We start from the raw sequence: 16,234 nt of genomic DNA, 5'->3' as shown, positions 1-16,234 counted from the left end.
CACTTTGGGCTTTGTTGTTCTGTTTGAAGTTCCTTTAAGGGTGAAGTTAGATTCTTTATTTGAGCTTTTTCTTGTTTATTTTTATTTTTTAATATATATTATTGATTATGCTACTTACAGTTGTCCCATCCCCCCTTTATTCCCCTCTGCCCTGCACACCCCCTCCCACCCACATTCCGCCTCCCCTTTACTTCATGTCCATAGGTCATACACATAAGTTCCTTGGCTTCTACACTTCCTATACTATTCTTAACCTCCCCCTGTCTATTTTCTACCTACAATTTATGCTACTTATTCCCTGTACCTTTTCCCTCATTAACCCCTCTCCCTCCCTGCTGATAACCCTCCATGTGATCTCCATTTCTGTGATTCTGTTCCTGTTCTAGTTGTTTCCTTAGTTTTTGTTTTCGGGTTTTTTTTAAGGTTTAGTTGTTGATAGTTGTGACTTTGTTGTCATTTTGCTATTCATATTTTTTATCTTTTTTCTTAGATAAGTCCCTTTAACATTTCATATAATAAGGGCTTTGTGATGATGAACTCCTTTAACTTGACCTTATCTGGGAAGCACTTTATCTGCCCTTCCGTTCTAAATGGTAGCTTTGCTGGATAGAGTCATCTTGGATGTAGGTCCTTGCCTTTCATGACTTGAAATACTTCTTTCCAACCCCTTCTTGTCTGCCAGGTTTCTTTTGATAAATCAGCTGATAGTCTTATGGGTACTCCTTTGTAGATAACTGCCTCCTCTTCTCCTGCTGCTTTTAAGATTCTCTCCTTATCTTTAATCTTGGGTAATGTAATTATGATGTGCCTTGGTGTATCCTTCCTTGGGTCCAAATTTTTTGGGATGCTCTGAATTTCCTGGGCTTCCTTGAAGCCTATTTCCTTTGCCAGCTTAGGGAAGTTCTCCTTCATTATTTTTTCAAATAAGTTTTCAATTTCTTAAATTTCCTCTTCTCTTTCAGGCACCTCTATGATCAACATGTTGTAACATTTAAAGTTGTCCCAGAGGTTCCTAAGCCTCTCCTCATTTGTTTGAATTCTTATTTCTTCTGTTCTGGTAGAGTGTTTATTTCTTCCTTTTGCTGAAAATCATTGGTTTGAATTCCAGTTTCCTTTCCTTCAGTGTTGGTTCCCTGTACATTTTCCTTTATTTCACTTTTCATAGCCTTCACTTTTTCCTCTAGTTTGTGACTGTACCCAACCATTTATATGAGCATCCTGATCTACCAGTGTTTTGAACTCTGCACCTCATAGGTTTCTTATATCTTTGTTGCTTAGTTCTTTTTCTGGAGTTTTGATCTGTTCTTTTATTTGGGTCATATAAAGGGCAGAGTCTTAGGTGTTAGCCTGGACAGGGCAACTGACATCACTGAGCTGTGGCGCTGGATGTTGGTGAGGGGTCAGAGAGGGAACAGTGCTGCTTCCTTGGCTTTTGGCTTTGAGTCACTTCCTGTACAACCCACAAGCAAATTGGGCCCTTCTGGTGCTGATTTCTGGGTCGTTGGGATTGTGTACGTTCTAGGACCCTGTGGGTCTTGCCAGAGCACTCTCCTGTGTGCCTGAGATTTTATCCCACCACCACAACCCCCACAGATTTTTACAGCCAGAGGTTTTGAGGCTTTCTTTTCCTGCGCTGGAACCCTCAGTTGCATGGTCTGTCTCACTCCACATTTCCTCCCAGTTTATCTTCAAGTAGACACGGGACACCAGCCACCACCTTGCCCACCCCATCCTCCAGCCGCCACCTTACCGTGTGTCCTCTCTGCCCTGGCTGCCCGTCTCCGCCCCTCCCACCAGGTGTAATGAATGTTTCTTCTTTAACTCCTTGGTTGTCGGACTTCCATGCAATTTGATTTTCTGGTATTTCTGGGGTTTTTTTTGTTTTGTTTTTAAATTTGTTGTTGTCCTTCATTTGGTTCTGCCAGGAGCCAAAATGTATCTACCTATGCCTCCATCTTGGCTGGAAGTTCCCAAACAATTTTGTAAAAGAGAAATGAAGCTGGTGAACTCATACTTCCTAGCTTCAAAGCTTATCACAACACAGTGTATTTAAGGCTGGGTAGTACTGTCACAAGGGTAATCATATAGATAAATGGAATAAAATTGAGAGTCAAGAAGTAAACCATCATATTTATGGTCAGCCAAATTTTAACATAGGTGCCAAGACAATTCAGTGAAGGAAAGAACAGTCTTTTAAAAAATATATTTTATTTATATTTAGACAGAGGGGAAGGGAGAGAGAAAGAGAGTGAGACAAATATCAACATGTGGCTGCCTCTTGCGTGCCCAACACTGGGGCCTGGCCTGCAACCCAGGCATGTGCCCTGACTGGGAATCAAACCAGTGACCCTTTGGTTCCAGGCCAGTGCTCAATCTACTGAGCCACAGCAGCCAGGGCAACAAATAGTTCAGGGACAACTGGATTTTCATATATATGAATTTTTCATATATATATGAAATTTTCATATATATATGAGGTTTATATATATATATATATATGAATTTTGCATCCCTATCTCATACCATACACAAATAACTCAAAATGGATCCTAGATTTTAAATATAAGAACTAAAACTATAAAACTCTTAGAAGGAAACAGGAGTAAATCTTCATGACCTTGGTTAGGCAAAGTGTTTTTAAATATGTCACCAAAAGCACAAGTGATAAAAGAAAAAAAGGGTAAATTGGACTTCAAAATGAACTTAATGTGTTTCAAAATAAACCATCCAGAAAGTGAAAACACAAGCCACACATTGAAGAAGAACTTTTGCAAATCAGATATCTAGTAGGAGACTTCTATCCAGATTATATAAAGCACTCTTACAACTCAATAATAAAAAGACAAATAACCCAATTAAAAGTGAGCAAATAATCTGAATAGACATTTTTCTTCATGGGCCTTTTTCTCTTCTCATTTTCCCTATGGCAAGAGGGCTCTTTGGTAGGAGGACTTTCCATATTTTCTAGGCCACCAATCAGGGAGAAATCTTCCTTGGAAGTGGCTTCTATTTTCTGACTGATCCAAAATGTTACAGTTTGATCCACACTTATTACCAGAAACAGATAAATTATCAGGAAGCACTTACAAATTGAGTTTTCAGGCCTCTAGGTGGGTTGTCTTCCTAACTTGCAAGCACTCACTTGTTATAAAGTTATTTCTCAAAACTTCAGTGGTTAGAAACTGTGTGGCTTTTCCTTGGCATAGAAAGTATTCGTTAGTTTACTTTTTAAAATATTTTATTTATTTGTTTTAGAGAGAGGGAAAGGGAGTGAGAAAGAGAGAGAGAAATATCAATGTGTAGTTGCCTCTAACTTGCCCCAGGGACCTGGCTTACAACTCAGGCATGTGCCCTGACTGGGAATCAAACCATCAACCTTTCAGTTTGCAGGACAGAGCTCAATCCAGTGAGCCATACCAGCCAGGGCTATTCATCACTTTAAAGAGTAAGTGGTAAGTGTTGCTTTCCTGGACATACATAGTCTTGGGTTTCCAATCTAAGTATCTGCTAGAAGAGTAGTTAACTTGAGGCAGTGAATTAAGCACTATGATAGCAGAAGATCTTCTGGTATGTGGGAACATGCAGAAGGGAACAAGGCTATGTGCATTGCTTTGTAAATTATAGTTAACTGTGAGGGCCACCGGCCCAGATATGAGGTCTGTCCAGTAAAAGTCCAGCCATTGTTGATATAACGAGCATGGTTGGCATGACATTGATGTAACCTGGCAGCCAAGGAGAGTGGACTGGAATGCTCATGTGTGAACAATGAGACTTCACTGTATTAGTCAGTGGGAGGAGTAGATGCCATTGAGTGAGCATGCATACTGTGTAGTCATCACATTCAAAATGACTGAGAAAGTACAGCAACACATCTGCATCAAATTTTGCATTAAGCATGAACATTCCTGCATGGAAACTATTCAGATGATTCAGGAGGCCACAGCTACGGGCAGCTGGTGATTCACAGCTTCATGATGACAATGCACCCACTCATGCATCACATCTTGTGCAGAGCTTTTTTGTGAAACATCAAATCACTCAAGTGACTCAGCCCCGCTACAGCCCAGATATGGCACACTGAAGCATCTGGCTTTTCCCAAAACTAAAATCACCTTTGAAAGGGAAGAGATTTCAGACTGTCAATGAGATTTAGGAAAATATGATGAGGCAGCTGATGGCTATTGGGAGAACTGTGTAAGATACCAAAGTTCCTACTTTAAAGGAGACTGAGGAATCATTGTCCTATGTACAGTGTCTCCCTCAATAAATGTACCTATATTTTATATTATGTGGCTGGATACTTCTGGATAGACCTCATGCATCTGATACAAGTTGAATGAAAGATGCAGGATGACCAATGTGATGCATTTTACTTGGCCAAGGGAGCAGTTATCAGATGGGCTCCATGGAGAAAGTGCCTTTGAGGATGCTGATGACCTTACAGGAAGAGCAAGGGGTTTGGGTAAAGATTACTGTGGGTGTGGAGGTATAGTGCATAGAGTGGTTGGATTTTGAATGACATGCAAGAAGTTTTGACTTGATTGTTTAGGCAGTGGGGGGGAAATTGGTAGTATTTGAGTAAAGAGGGAGATCAACCAGATTTTTGATGTATCATATTTTTCTTGAAGCAGAATAGAAGAAAGACTCAAGCTAAAGAGGACAGTTAGAGGGCTGTTGTGATAACTGAGATAAGAAATTAAGGGAGTGACCACACAAATGGAGGTAATGTGATGAATATGAGAAATATTTTGGTGGTAAAATAGATCAAACTTGGTCATGGATGGATCACAAATGAAAGGAGAAGGATTTAAGAATAGCCATGCCTCTAACTCAGTGCTTAGGTAGGTGGTGATGCACTCATTTCAGTCATGCTGTGCAAAAGGAGGAAACCAGATTGGGAAAGTAAAGGGAGACAGTGATTACTCTAGGCACTTTTCTTTGTAGGAGTTGGGGAAATCTCTCCTGAGTGGCATGGCCTGCATAATTGGATTTTGGGGAAAGGGTATGAGTTGGAGATGTATAGGAGTTACCTTGAACAGGAAGTATTCCTTTTCCCTTTGCATTGCCCTGGGGAGGTGGTATGGCCAAAATCTTTTTTTTTTTTTAAGGATTTTATTTTTTAACCTTTTGCATTACGAGATAATACCCAACCCACTGAGCCACACCAGTCAGGGCAAAATCTTGATGGGCTCATTGAGTATAGACTCAGATTCTTTGTCTGAGCCTGGTCATGTATATGGATGGGAAAATCCCTAACTAAAGCTGGACCTCATGACATAAGTGCTTTGTTTTGCCTTTGAAGTTGACTGGGTAGATTAGGCTCCCTGTCCAAGCTGGCCTATGAAGCAACTCAGGCTCCATCCAAACACATCAAGCAGTACACAATGAGCTGTACTGCTTAATGAGCTGTCTTATGATGATATTATCCTGTTTTTGTTTAATCAACTTGAAACACCCCCCTCCAATCTCCACCGCAAAGTCAACCTTTTAATGGATTTTCTTTATCTTTAAAATAAGTGGGTTGGACTAGATGATCTCTGAAGTCCCTGTTCAGCTATGCTTGGCTCTGATTTGGAAATTTCCATTGATGCAATGTCAACCAGAGACAGCTTCCTACCTCACTTAAAAAATTATACTGTTGAGCGCGGGCTGTGAACCAGGCATCACAGGTTTGATTCTCAGTCAGGGCACATGCCTGGGTTGCAGGCCATGGCCCCCAGCAATTGCACATTGATGTTTCTCTCTCTCTCTTTTTCCCTCCCTTCCATCTCTAAAAATAAATAAATGAAATCTTTAAAAAAAATTATACTGATACCTACCCTGGTCAGGTAGGTCAATTGGTTGGAGTGTTGTCCTGTACACCAAAATGGTTGCAGGTTTAATTTCTGGTCAGGGCACACACCTAGGTTGCAAGTTCAATCCCCATTTGGGGTGCATATGGGAGGCAACATATCCTTGGGTGAGGATTGAAAAATTATGCTAATATCCACTTGAGTTTATGTTGGCCATAGGAGGAGATTCCATGTGCATTGATTATTATTAGTCAAGAGCCTGTAGCATCAGAAGTGTTTTGGGATGGCCTTGTGACATTCTTGTGTCTTGATTCCTTAGGCTTATGTCACATCAGTAGGATCTAAAGATTCATCAGACACTGGGTAAGTTCAGATCAGAGGGTAACTTTGTTTTCTCTGCATCTATTAAGCTTTTCAACATTTTAATAACCCTCTTTTATAAGCTATCCACTCATATATTTTATTGAGGGCCTTCTACTTACTAGTAGATCTACTAGTAAATTCTATTATCACTTCATATCAAATTTAATAATAACTTATATTTGACAGATTCTGCTAATCCATATATATATATACCAATTTAATCCTTACATCAACCCACTGCAGTGGAGGTTGCTATTATCTCCATTTTACGTATGAGGAAACTGAGGCACAGAGCTGTCAAGTCTGTCCAAGTTGTCTGTGCTGGTGAGTGGCAGAGCTGGGATCTGCACTTAGGTTGTTTGGCACTAAAGCTTTTCACTAGTACTGATATCCACATATGTTGTCTTGGAACAGCTTTGGAGCAGAGTTGGGAAACCTTGAGCTCCAGTATTTGACGTGGCACCAACAGTTCACCTTCAGCAAGGAACTTAGTATCTTGCACTGAGTCTTAGAAATTATGGCCCCAAGAGCAATGTGTCTCTTGTCATTGGGCTATCATGAGACCCCAAGCATCCCAGCACATTATGATGGCACTTTTTTTTTTTTGTCCACAGTGGCTTTGTTTCTGTCATGTCTTCTACCATATCCCATTATAGGGGTGAGCAAGCAGGTATGATACTTTCATTTTACATATGGGCAACAGGTCATTTCTGTTAGGTCAGGTGAATGTTCCAGGACCTGCAGTCAATAAGTGATAGAACTGTGATGACATATCTTCTGGCCCCAGGGTGATTTCTGTTTCTGCTGCCAAATGATTAATTGCTGAGGCCCCTAGGTTCCCACCTGATCAGGCATCTGATTTCTGAGATCCTAGGGTACTCTTTTAGAGAGCTAAATGCTGGAGTTGGTATCTGGAGACGGCTATTGCATTTTTTATTGAGATATGTAATGTAAAAATTTCCATTTTAAAGTCTACAGATCAATGGTTCTTAGAATTCTTACTAGGTTATGCAGCCATCACTACTATCTAACTGAAGAAAGTTTGAGTTATCCCAAAATGAAACAGCGTATTTGTTAGCTGTCACCCACATACCCCTATCCTTGGCCCCTGGCATCCATTCCATTTTCCTGTGGCTAAGAAATCTTCAGGTTCTCAGCACTGACATCAGTGGAAAAGATTATCCTTCCAGGCCTTCTAAGTACCTTTGGGATTTCCTCTGAATAGCTATCATATATGAGGTATATTTAACTTTCTGTGAGGAAAAGAGGAATGAAACTGCCCTTTAAATTAGTGAGGTGACTTACACAATTTGTAAAATAAACCCTCTTCCCACCTTCAAAATCAAGCTAATTTTCATGTATATAGGATACACACATACTCCCCAGAGATATGTAAAAATACGGGTACTTTTAGCCGTGGCACCTGAATCTAAATCTTTCCCTTGTTTACTAAATTTTCTTTTAAATAGCAGGTAACTGGAGTGCAGTGTGCCCTGTGAATACCTAAAATCAAGTGCCGGGACACTGCAGATGTATTAATGGTAGTGGCTGTTTTGGATTGCAGTGCTGAACCCTGGCTTCTGGTGAACTATACTGCACTTTCATTATTACTGTCCTCTCTGGGAGTGCTTTAAATTTATTCATGAAACTAGTGGGAGCTCAGCTGGCAATAGCTAAATCCATTTAATAATCAAAATAAGAGGAAAGCCATTTTTGTGTTCTCTTGCAATGCTGCAGTGCTTAGCTAACCCAGAGGATATTAATTATTCAGCATGCTTTGAGATGTAAAAGCATATGTTTACCAAGACAAATGTGTTCAAATCTAGATTGAGGCAACAAGAGTTAATTTAAAACAAAGGAGTGCAAAAATTTAGGGAAATCAAGGACTATCATAATTTAGTTTTTGATGTCCCCACCCTCTCTAGCATGAGGTAGGAGACCTACTTATTTATGTTAAAGGAGAAAAGTTATTTTTACTAGAGACCATTTGTAAAATTGATTGCGTATGTCAGTGAGTTTGTTGCATAGATTTCCCACAAGTGGTGTTCAGGAATGTTTCCCTGGCAGGCAGGGGCTTCCTGCAGCGTGGACATATGAAGTTGTTTTTCCGATCTCTAGGTTTTCCTTTTATTACTCATGGCCCTAGTGGTCCCCTGGAAGAGGGCAGGGGAAACATGAATTTAACAAGCAGACCCCATCAAGTGAGGTCTTTATCATATTAAGGTGGAACATCTTTATTCCATGGCTCATTTCAGCTTAAATCAAGCTGTGTCCCTCACCCCTCTATCAATAGGCTCAATCTTTTGAGGCTGATTTTAGTCTTATTCTCTAAACCCAAGTGATCAGGGGCCTATGCCAGAGTCCTATTAATTAGGTCATGATTTGACCCCTCAGGTCAGAATTTGATTCTGGCCTGCTGTCTAGTGGGTCCTCCCTGCATTTAACAGCTGAGTCAGATTCTTCTTTGAAAAATAGCTCTATTCCTTTGAAACTGGTTTAGAAAGAGGTAGTAGCCCTGCTGCCAGGCAGGTGAGTCTTATGGTGGCTTTCTTGGACAAACTTAAGTATGATATGGGTGTTTGTAGAAGCTCCACTTGGACAGAAAAATAGAAAATACTGAGATGATGTGTCTATGATTTAGCAGTTTCAGGTTTCCTATGTATTCTTATTCATCCACACAAAAGGGCCAAGATTTTAAAATCTTAAAGCAAAAGCACAGTTTGGGTGGGTATTAATTTAAGATTTGTAGTGGACCCTTTCCAAAAACATGAAAGCTTCTTATATGGACAAAAGATAAAGGTAGATGAGAAACCACCCTTAGAGGGCAGGGGGATAAATGTAATTGGGTACTTGAGAGGCACCAATCTCCCTGGCTGAGTTGTGACTGTGCCTCTGAAATCTTCAGGAACCAGGGTCCACACTGCCTCTACAGGTCTTAATCCATCAGAAGAGAGCATATTATGTTCCTCTGCAGAAATGAGTTTGCTCTTGGCATGAAACCCAAATATATTAGTCACAAAGTAATATCAGGTACTATTTACTGGTGATTCTGTGGGAACAGATTGAATGTATTCTCATAGCATGGAGACAGTTTGGATAATCACAATGAACATAGCTTTAGGCAGTTTCCCCCTACTGCTTGGTTTGTGTTTGGCATAGGCATGGAGATGACCATGTCCTGATCCGTGCTTCAAGCAGCTCACTGTCCAAAGCAGCACAGTTTAATGGAACTTTCCATGATGGTGGAAATGTTCTCTGCTGGCAATGCCAAACACAGCAGTCACCAGCTGCATGTGGCTATGGAGCAGTTGGAATGTGGCTAGTGTGACTAAGAAACTGAATTTAAAAATTGTTTTAAATTACATTTTATTGATTATGCTATTACAGTTATACCGATCCCCCCCCACCATTCCCCCCCCTCCACTCAGCACCTCATGACTCCCTCAGGCAATCCCCCCACCATTGTTTATGTCCATGGGTCATGCATATAATGTCTTTGACTACTCTATTTCCTATACTGTACTTTACATCCCTATGGCTGTTCTGTAACAACCTATTAGTACTTCTTAATCTCCTCACCTCTTTACCCATTCCCCCACACTCCCTCCCATCTGACAACCATCAAAATGCTCTCCATATGTGCTGTGGCTCATGTGGCTCAATGGATAGAGTGCTATGCTAGCCTGTGAACCAAAGGGTCACCAGTTCAATTCTACTCAGGGCACATGCCTAGATTGCGGGCCAGGTCCCCAGTAGGAAGCACTGAAGAGGCAACCACACATTGATGTTTCTCTCCTCTTTCTCCCTCCCTTCCCCTCTCTGAAAATAAATAAAATATTTTAAAAAGCATTCTCCATATCCATGATCCTGTCCCTGTTCTTCTTATTTACTTAGTTTATTTCTACATTCAATTGTTGATAGAGTTGTACTTTTTGCCATTTTATTGGTCATAGTTTTGATTTTCTTCTTTTTCTTAAATAAGTCCCTTTACCATTTCATATAATAATGGTTTGGTGATGGTGAACTCCTTTAGTTTTTTCTTGTCTGGGAAGCTCTTTATCTGCTCTTCGATTCTAAATTATTTCTTACTGGGTAGAGCAATCTTGGCTATAGGTCCTTGCTTTTCATGACTTTGAATATTTCTTGCCAATCCCTTCTAGCCTGCAAAATTTCTTGTGAGAAATCAATTGACAGTCTTATGGAAACTCCCCTCTAGGTAACTAACTTATTTTCTCTTGCTGCTTGTAAGATTCTCTCTTTATCATTAACATTTGGCATTTTAATTATGATGTGTTTTGGAGTGAGTCTATTTGGATCCATCTTGTTTGGGACTGTCTGTGCTTCCTGGACTTGCATGTCTATTTCCTTCACCAAATTAGGGAAGTTTTCTTTCATTGTTTTTTCAAATAGATTTCCAATTTTTTGCTCTTTCTCTTCCCCTTCTGATACCTCTGTGATGTGAAAGTTGGACCTCTTGAAGTTGTCCCAGAGGCTAATTATACTATCCTCCTTTTTTTTGGATTGCTTTCTCTTCTTCTGATTGGTTGTCCTGTGCTTCCTAATGTTCCATACTACTCATTCAATTATCAGCCTCATCCACTCTACTGTTGTTTCCCTGTAAATAGTTACTTATTTCAATTAGTGTGTCCTTCATTTACTTTTTAATGTTTTATTGATTATGCTATTGTAGTTGTCCCATTCTTTTTCTCCCCTTTTTCCCCCCTCTGTTTTCCACCCTCCCTCCCACCAGCACTCTCCCGCCCCTTTGTTCATGTCCATGGTTCATTCATATAAATTATTTGGCTTCTCCTTTTCCTATACTGTTCTTAAAATCCCCCTGTCTATTTTGTATCTACCATTTATGCTACTTATTCCTGTACCTTTTCCCCTGTTAACCTCTCTTCCTCCCTGCTGATAACCCTCCATGTGATCTCCATCTCTGTGATTCTGTTCCTGTTCTAGTTGCTTGCTTAGTTTTTGTTTTTGTCCTTTTTCAGGCTCAGTTGTTGATAGTTGTGACTTTGTTGTCATTTTACTGTTCATATTTTTGAAAGATTTTATTTATTTATTTTTTAGAGAGGGAAGGGAGGGAGAGAGAAATATCAATGTGCAGTTGCTGGGGGTCTTGGCCTGCAACACAGGCATGTACCCTGACTGGGAATCGAACCTGCGACACTTTGGTTCACAGCCCATGCTCAATCCACTGAGCTACACCAGCCAGGGCTATACTGTTCATATTTTTTATCATCTTTTTTTTCCTTAGATAAGTTCCTTTAACATTTCATATAATAAGGGCTTGGTGATGATGAACTTCTTTAACTTGACCTTCTGAGAAGCACTTTGTCTGCCCTTCCATTCTAAATAATAGCTTTGCTGGAGAGAGTCATCTTAGATATAGGTCCTTGTTCTTCATGACTTTGAATACTTCTTTCCAACCCCTTCTTGCCTGCCAGGTTTCTTTTGAGAAATCAGCTGACAGTCTTATGGGCACTCCTTTGTAGGTAGCTCTCTCCTTTTCTATTGCTGCTTTTAAGATTCTCTCCTTATCTTTAACCTTGGATAATGTAATTATGATATGTCTTGGTGAGTGCTTCCTTGGGTCCAAATTCTTTGGGAGTCTGTGAGCTTCCTGGACTTCCTGGAACCCTGTTTCCTTCACCAGATTGGAGAATTTCTCCTTCCTTATTTTTTCAAATAAGTTTTCAATTTCTTAAACTTCCTCTTCTCTTTCAGGCACCTCTGTGATCCACATGTTGTAACATTTAAAGTTGTCCCAGAGGTTCCTAAGCCTCTCCTCATTTTTTGAATTCTTATTTCTTTATTCTGTTCTGGTTGAATGTTTATTTCTCCCTTCTGGTCAAAACCATAGATTTGAATTCCAGTTTCCTTCCCTTTGGTATTGGTTCCCTGTATATTTGTTTACATATATTTTATTGATTATGTTATTACAGTTTTGCCATTTCCTTCCCTTTCACTCCCCTCTGCCCAGCACACCCCCTTCTACCCACATTCCCCCCACCTTTATTTCATGTCCATGGGCCATACATATAAGTTCTTTGGCTTCTGCATTTCCTATACTATTCTTACCCTTCCTCTTTCTATTTTCCACTTACCATCTATGTTACTTATTCTCTACCTTTTCCCCCTCACTCCCCCTCCCACTACCCTGTTGATAACTCTCCATGTGATTTCCATTTCTGTGTTTCTCTTCCTGTTCTAGTTGTTTGCTTAGTTTGCTTTTGTTTTTGTTTTAGGTGTGGTTGTTAATAATTGTGAGTTTGCGGTCATTTTACTGTTGTAAAGTTCATTTACAACATTTACAACATAAAAGTTCATTTTTTAATCTTCTATTTCTTAGATAAATCACATTAACACTTCATATAATAAGTGCTTGGTGATGATGAACTCCTTTAACTTGGCTTTATCTGGGAAGCACTTTATCTGCCCTTCCATTCTAAATGAAAGCTTTGCTGGATAGAATAATCTTGGATGTACGTCCTTGCCTTTCATGACTTGAAATACTTCTTTCCAGCCCCTTCTTGCCTGCAAGGTCTCTTTCAAGAAATCAGCTGACAGTCTGATGGGAACTCCTTTGTAAGTAACTGTCTCCTTTTCTCTTGCTACTTCTAGGATTCTCTCGTTAATCTTAATCTTGGACAATGTAATTATGATGTGCCTGGATGTGTTCCTCCTTGGGTCCAACTTCTTTGGGTCTCTCTGAGCTTCCTGAACTTCCTGAAAGTCTGTTTCCTTGCCAGCTTGGGGAGGTTCTCCTTCATTATTTGTTCAAATAACTGTTCCACTTGTTGCTCTTCCTTTTCTCCTTCTGGTACCCCTATAATTTGGATGTTGGAACGTTTAAAGATGTCCTGGAAGTTCCTAAGCCTCTCCTCATTTTTTTGAAATTTTGTTTCTTCATTCTTGTCTGATTGGATGTTTCTTTTTTCCTTCTCGTCCATGTTATTGATTTGAGTCCCAATTTCCTTCCCATCACTATTGGTTCCCTGTATATTTTCCTTTATTTCACTTAGCAAATCCTTCATTTTTCCATCTAATTTGCAACCAAATTCAACCAATTCTGTGAGCATCCTGATTGCCAGTGTTTTGAACTGTGTATCTGATAGGCTGGCTATCTCTTCATTGCTTAGTTGTATTTTTTCTGGAGCTTTGATCTGTTCTTTTGTTTGGGCCATTTTTTTTTTTGTCTCAATGCGCCTGTTACATGTCTGTTATGTATGAGGGGCGGAGCCTTAGGTGTTTACCAGGGCGGGGCTACCCACATCAGTGAATTTGGATGCTGTATGTGGGGAAGGGATCCAAGAGGGAACAATGGCGCTTGCTCCACTCTCTGCTAGATTTCAGTCACTTTCCCCTCTACCCACAAGTGAACTGGGCCCTTCTGGTGCTGATTTCTGTGTGTGGGGGTCTGTGTATGTTCTAGGACCCTGTGGGTCTCTCCAATGAACTCTCCTGTGAGGTTGGGAGTCTCTCCCGCTGTCTTATCCCCCACAGGTGTTTTCAATCAGTCGTTTGAGGCTTTATTTCCCCAGGTTGAAGCCTTGGGGTGTGCAGACTGTCCCACTCCCCAGTTGTTCCTTCCGGTTTAACTGCACGCGAATGTGGGACCTCCCAGTCCACAATCTGCCACCTCACCTGGTCTGCCCACTGCTGCCTTGCCGACTAGCCACTGCTTTGCATGCCCCTGGCTTCTGGCCTCGAGTCCTCTCTGCCCGGCTGCCCATCTCCTACCAGTCTGGATGAATATTTCTTCTTTAACTCCTTGGTTGTCAAAGTTCCATACAGTTTGATTTTCTGTCAGTTCTGATTGTTTTTTTTGTTGTTGTTGTTTTTAAATTGTTGTTGTACTTCTTTTGTATGTGCGAGGAGGCACAGTGTGTCTACCTACGTCTCCATCTTGGCCGGAAGTCTCTGTATAATTTTATTTGTTTTACTTTGTATAGCCTTCACTTCTTCCTCTATTTTGCATCCATACTTTACAATTTCTGTGACCATCCTGATTACCAGTGTTTTCAACTCTGTATCTCATAGGTTGACTATCCCTTTATCGCCTCAGTCTATTTTGGGAGTTTTGGTCTATTCTTTTGTTTGGGCCATGTTTCTTTGTCTCAGTGCACCTGTTACATTGTAAGGGGTGGAGCCTTAGGTATTCGCTAGGGTGGGACAACCCACGTGGCTGTGTTATGGCACTGCATGTGGGGGAGGTGTATGAAAGGGAACAATGCTGCTTGCTCGGCTCTCAGCCAGCTTTCGGTCACTGCCCCAACTACCCACAAGCAAATTGGGCCCTTGTGGTGCTGATTCCTGCATGGATGGGTTTGTGTACGCGCTAGGGTCCTGTGGGTCTCTCCAACAAACTCTTCTGTGAGGCTGGGAGTTTCTGCCACTGCCACAATCCCCACAGGTTTTTATAGCCACAGGTTTTGAGGCTTTATTTCCCTGTTCTGGAACACTGGGTTGTGCAGTCTGTTTCACTGTCCAGTTGTTCTTCCCAGTTTATCTGCATGTGAATGGGAGAGCAATCGGTCCACCAGCCACCACATCTCCCACCTGGTCCTGCAGCTGCTGTTTTGCCTCATGTGCTCTCTGCCCTGGCTGCCCATCCCTGCCACTCCTACCAGTCTAAATGAATCTTTCTTTTTCAACTCCTTGGTTTTTGGACTTCCATACAGTTCAGTTTTCTGTCAGTTCTGTTTTTTTTTTTTAATTGTTGACCTTCATTTGATTTGCAAGGAGGCAAAGTGTATGGATCTATGCCTCCATCTTGGATGGCAGTCACCTTCATTTCTGACTGGATCTTTTTATGCTGTTGAGGTTCTCACTAGTTCCTTGAACATCCTTAGAACCAGTATTTTGAATGCTTTATCTGACAGATTGCTTTTCTCCATTGTGTTTAGCTCTTTTTCTGGAGTTTTAATCTGTTCTTTCATTTGGGACATGTTTCTTTGTCTCCTCTTTTTGGCAGCTTCTCTGTGTTTGTTTCTATGTATTTTGTAGAGCTGCTTTGACTCCATTTCTTGGTAGTGTGGCCTAATGCAGTAAGTGTCTTATAGGGTCCAGTGACACAGCCTCCCTTGTCACCCAAGTGGGGTACTCGAGGTGTGCCCTTTGTATAGGCTGAGTACACCCTCCTCTTGTAGTTGAGCCTTGGTTACCCCTGGCAGATCAATGGGAGAAATTTACCCAGGCCAGTCAGCTGCAAGCATTGGCTGTGACCACTGTGCAGGGGCAGGGTTGTCAAACTCTGATGGGTTCTGTAGCTGTCCACTGGGTATGCTGGCCCTAGGATTTCCTGGGTGGTGCATGCCAAGGTCTGCCCCCAGCTGTGTTTTGGCCAGGGCCACCTTTTCTGAGCTGTAATGCAATCTGAGATGGCTGCTACTTGTCCTAGGCTTGGCTTCCCAGGTGAAGTCAAGCTGTGAATCTAGGCTGGCTGCTGCTAGTGCTGGGCCTAGGGCTCACTGAGGCCAGCTTGTGCTTTTTTGATAGGGTTTAGGAAGTTGTGAAACCTGAGTCAAATCAGCCATTCACATGGAAAAGCAGCTTCAGTGGGTCCATAAGTTGGGTGTGACAGTCTCTCTGGTGATCTCCAAGCCAGGTCAAACACTGTTAGCCAGGTTGACGGAGTCTCAGATATGGCACCAGCTTGCTGGCTCTGTGGCTCTGTGAGGGGAGAGCTTAGAAAAGGGACAATGGCCTCTGTTTGCCTTAATGCAAGACGCTTCAGTTTCTCCTTGTATACCACTGGTGCCTGTCAATCTGTTACTCTGGCGCTGGAGTTCAGAGGGCATGAGCCAGTGTAGGTGAGTCTATGTGTGGGTTCTTTAAGAGGAATTGCTTGGGGCAGACTTCCGGCAAGATGGTGGCATAGGTGGATGCACCATACCTCCACGCACAACCAAGATTAGAAAAACAACAATTTAGAGGCAGAATAACACCCAGAACTGACAGAGAATGTATCTGAATGGAAGTGGGACAGCTAAGAAGTTGAAGTAGACCTGTTCATCCAGACCGGTAGGAGGGGCAGAGAGGAGCAGCCGGACAGGGAGAACTGGGAGCAT

The 16,234-nt window shown here is 41.5% G+C and overlaps 1 protein-coding gene across 2 annotated transcripts in view; it reads left to right on the top strand.

Annotated features, from left to right (window-relative positions):
• CD99L2 (CD99 molecule like 2) overlaps nt 1–16,234 on the top strand; it is a 132,758-nt gene that overhangs the window by 51,539 nt on the left and 64,985 nt on the right. The gene's annotated exons all lie outside the window — the stretch shown is intronic.

This window comes from Phyllostomus hastatus, unplaced genomic scaffold, assembly GCF_019186645.2.
Source record: "Phyllostomus hastatus isolate PE091 unplaced genomic scaffold, TTU_PhHast_1.1 phas_scaffold_397, whole genome shotgun sequence".
Lineage (NCBI taxonomy): Eukaryota > Metazoa > Chordata > Mammalia > Chiroptera > Phyllostomidae > Phyllostomus > Phyllostomus hastatus.
Note: the sequence above shows the minus strand (reverse complement) of the source record. Positions and strands in the feature narration are given on the sequence as shown.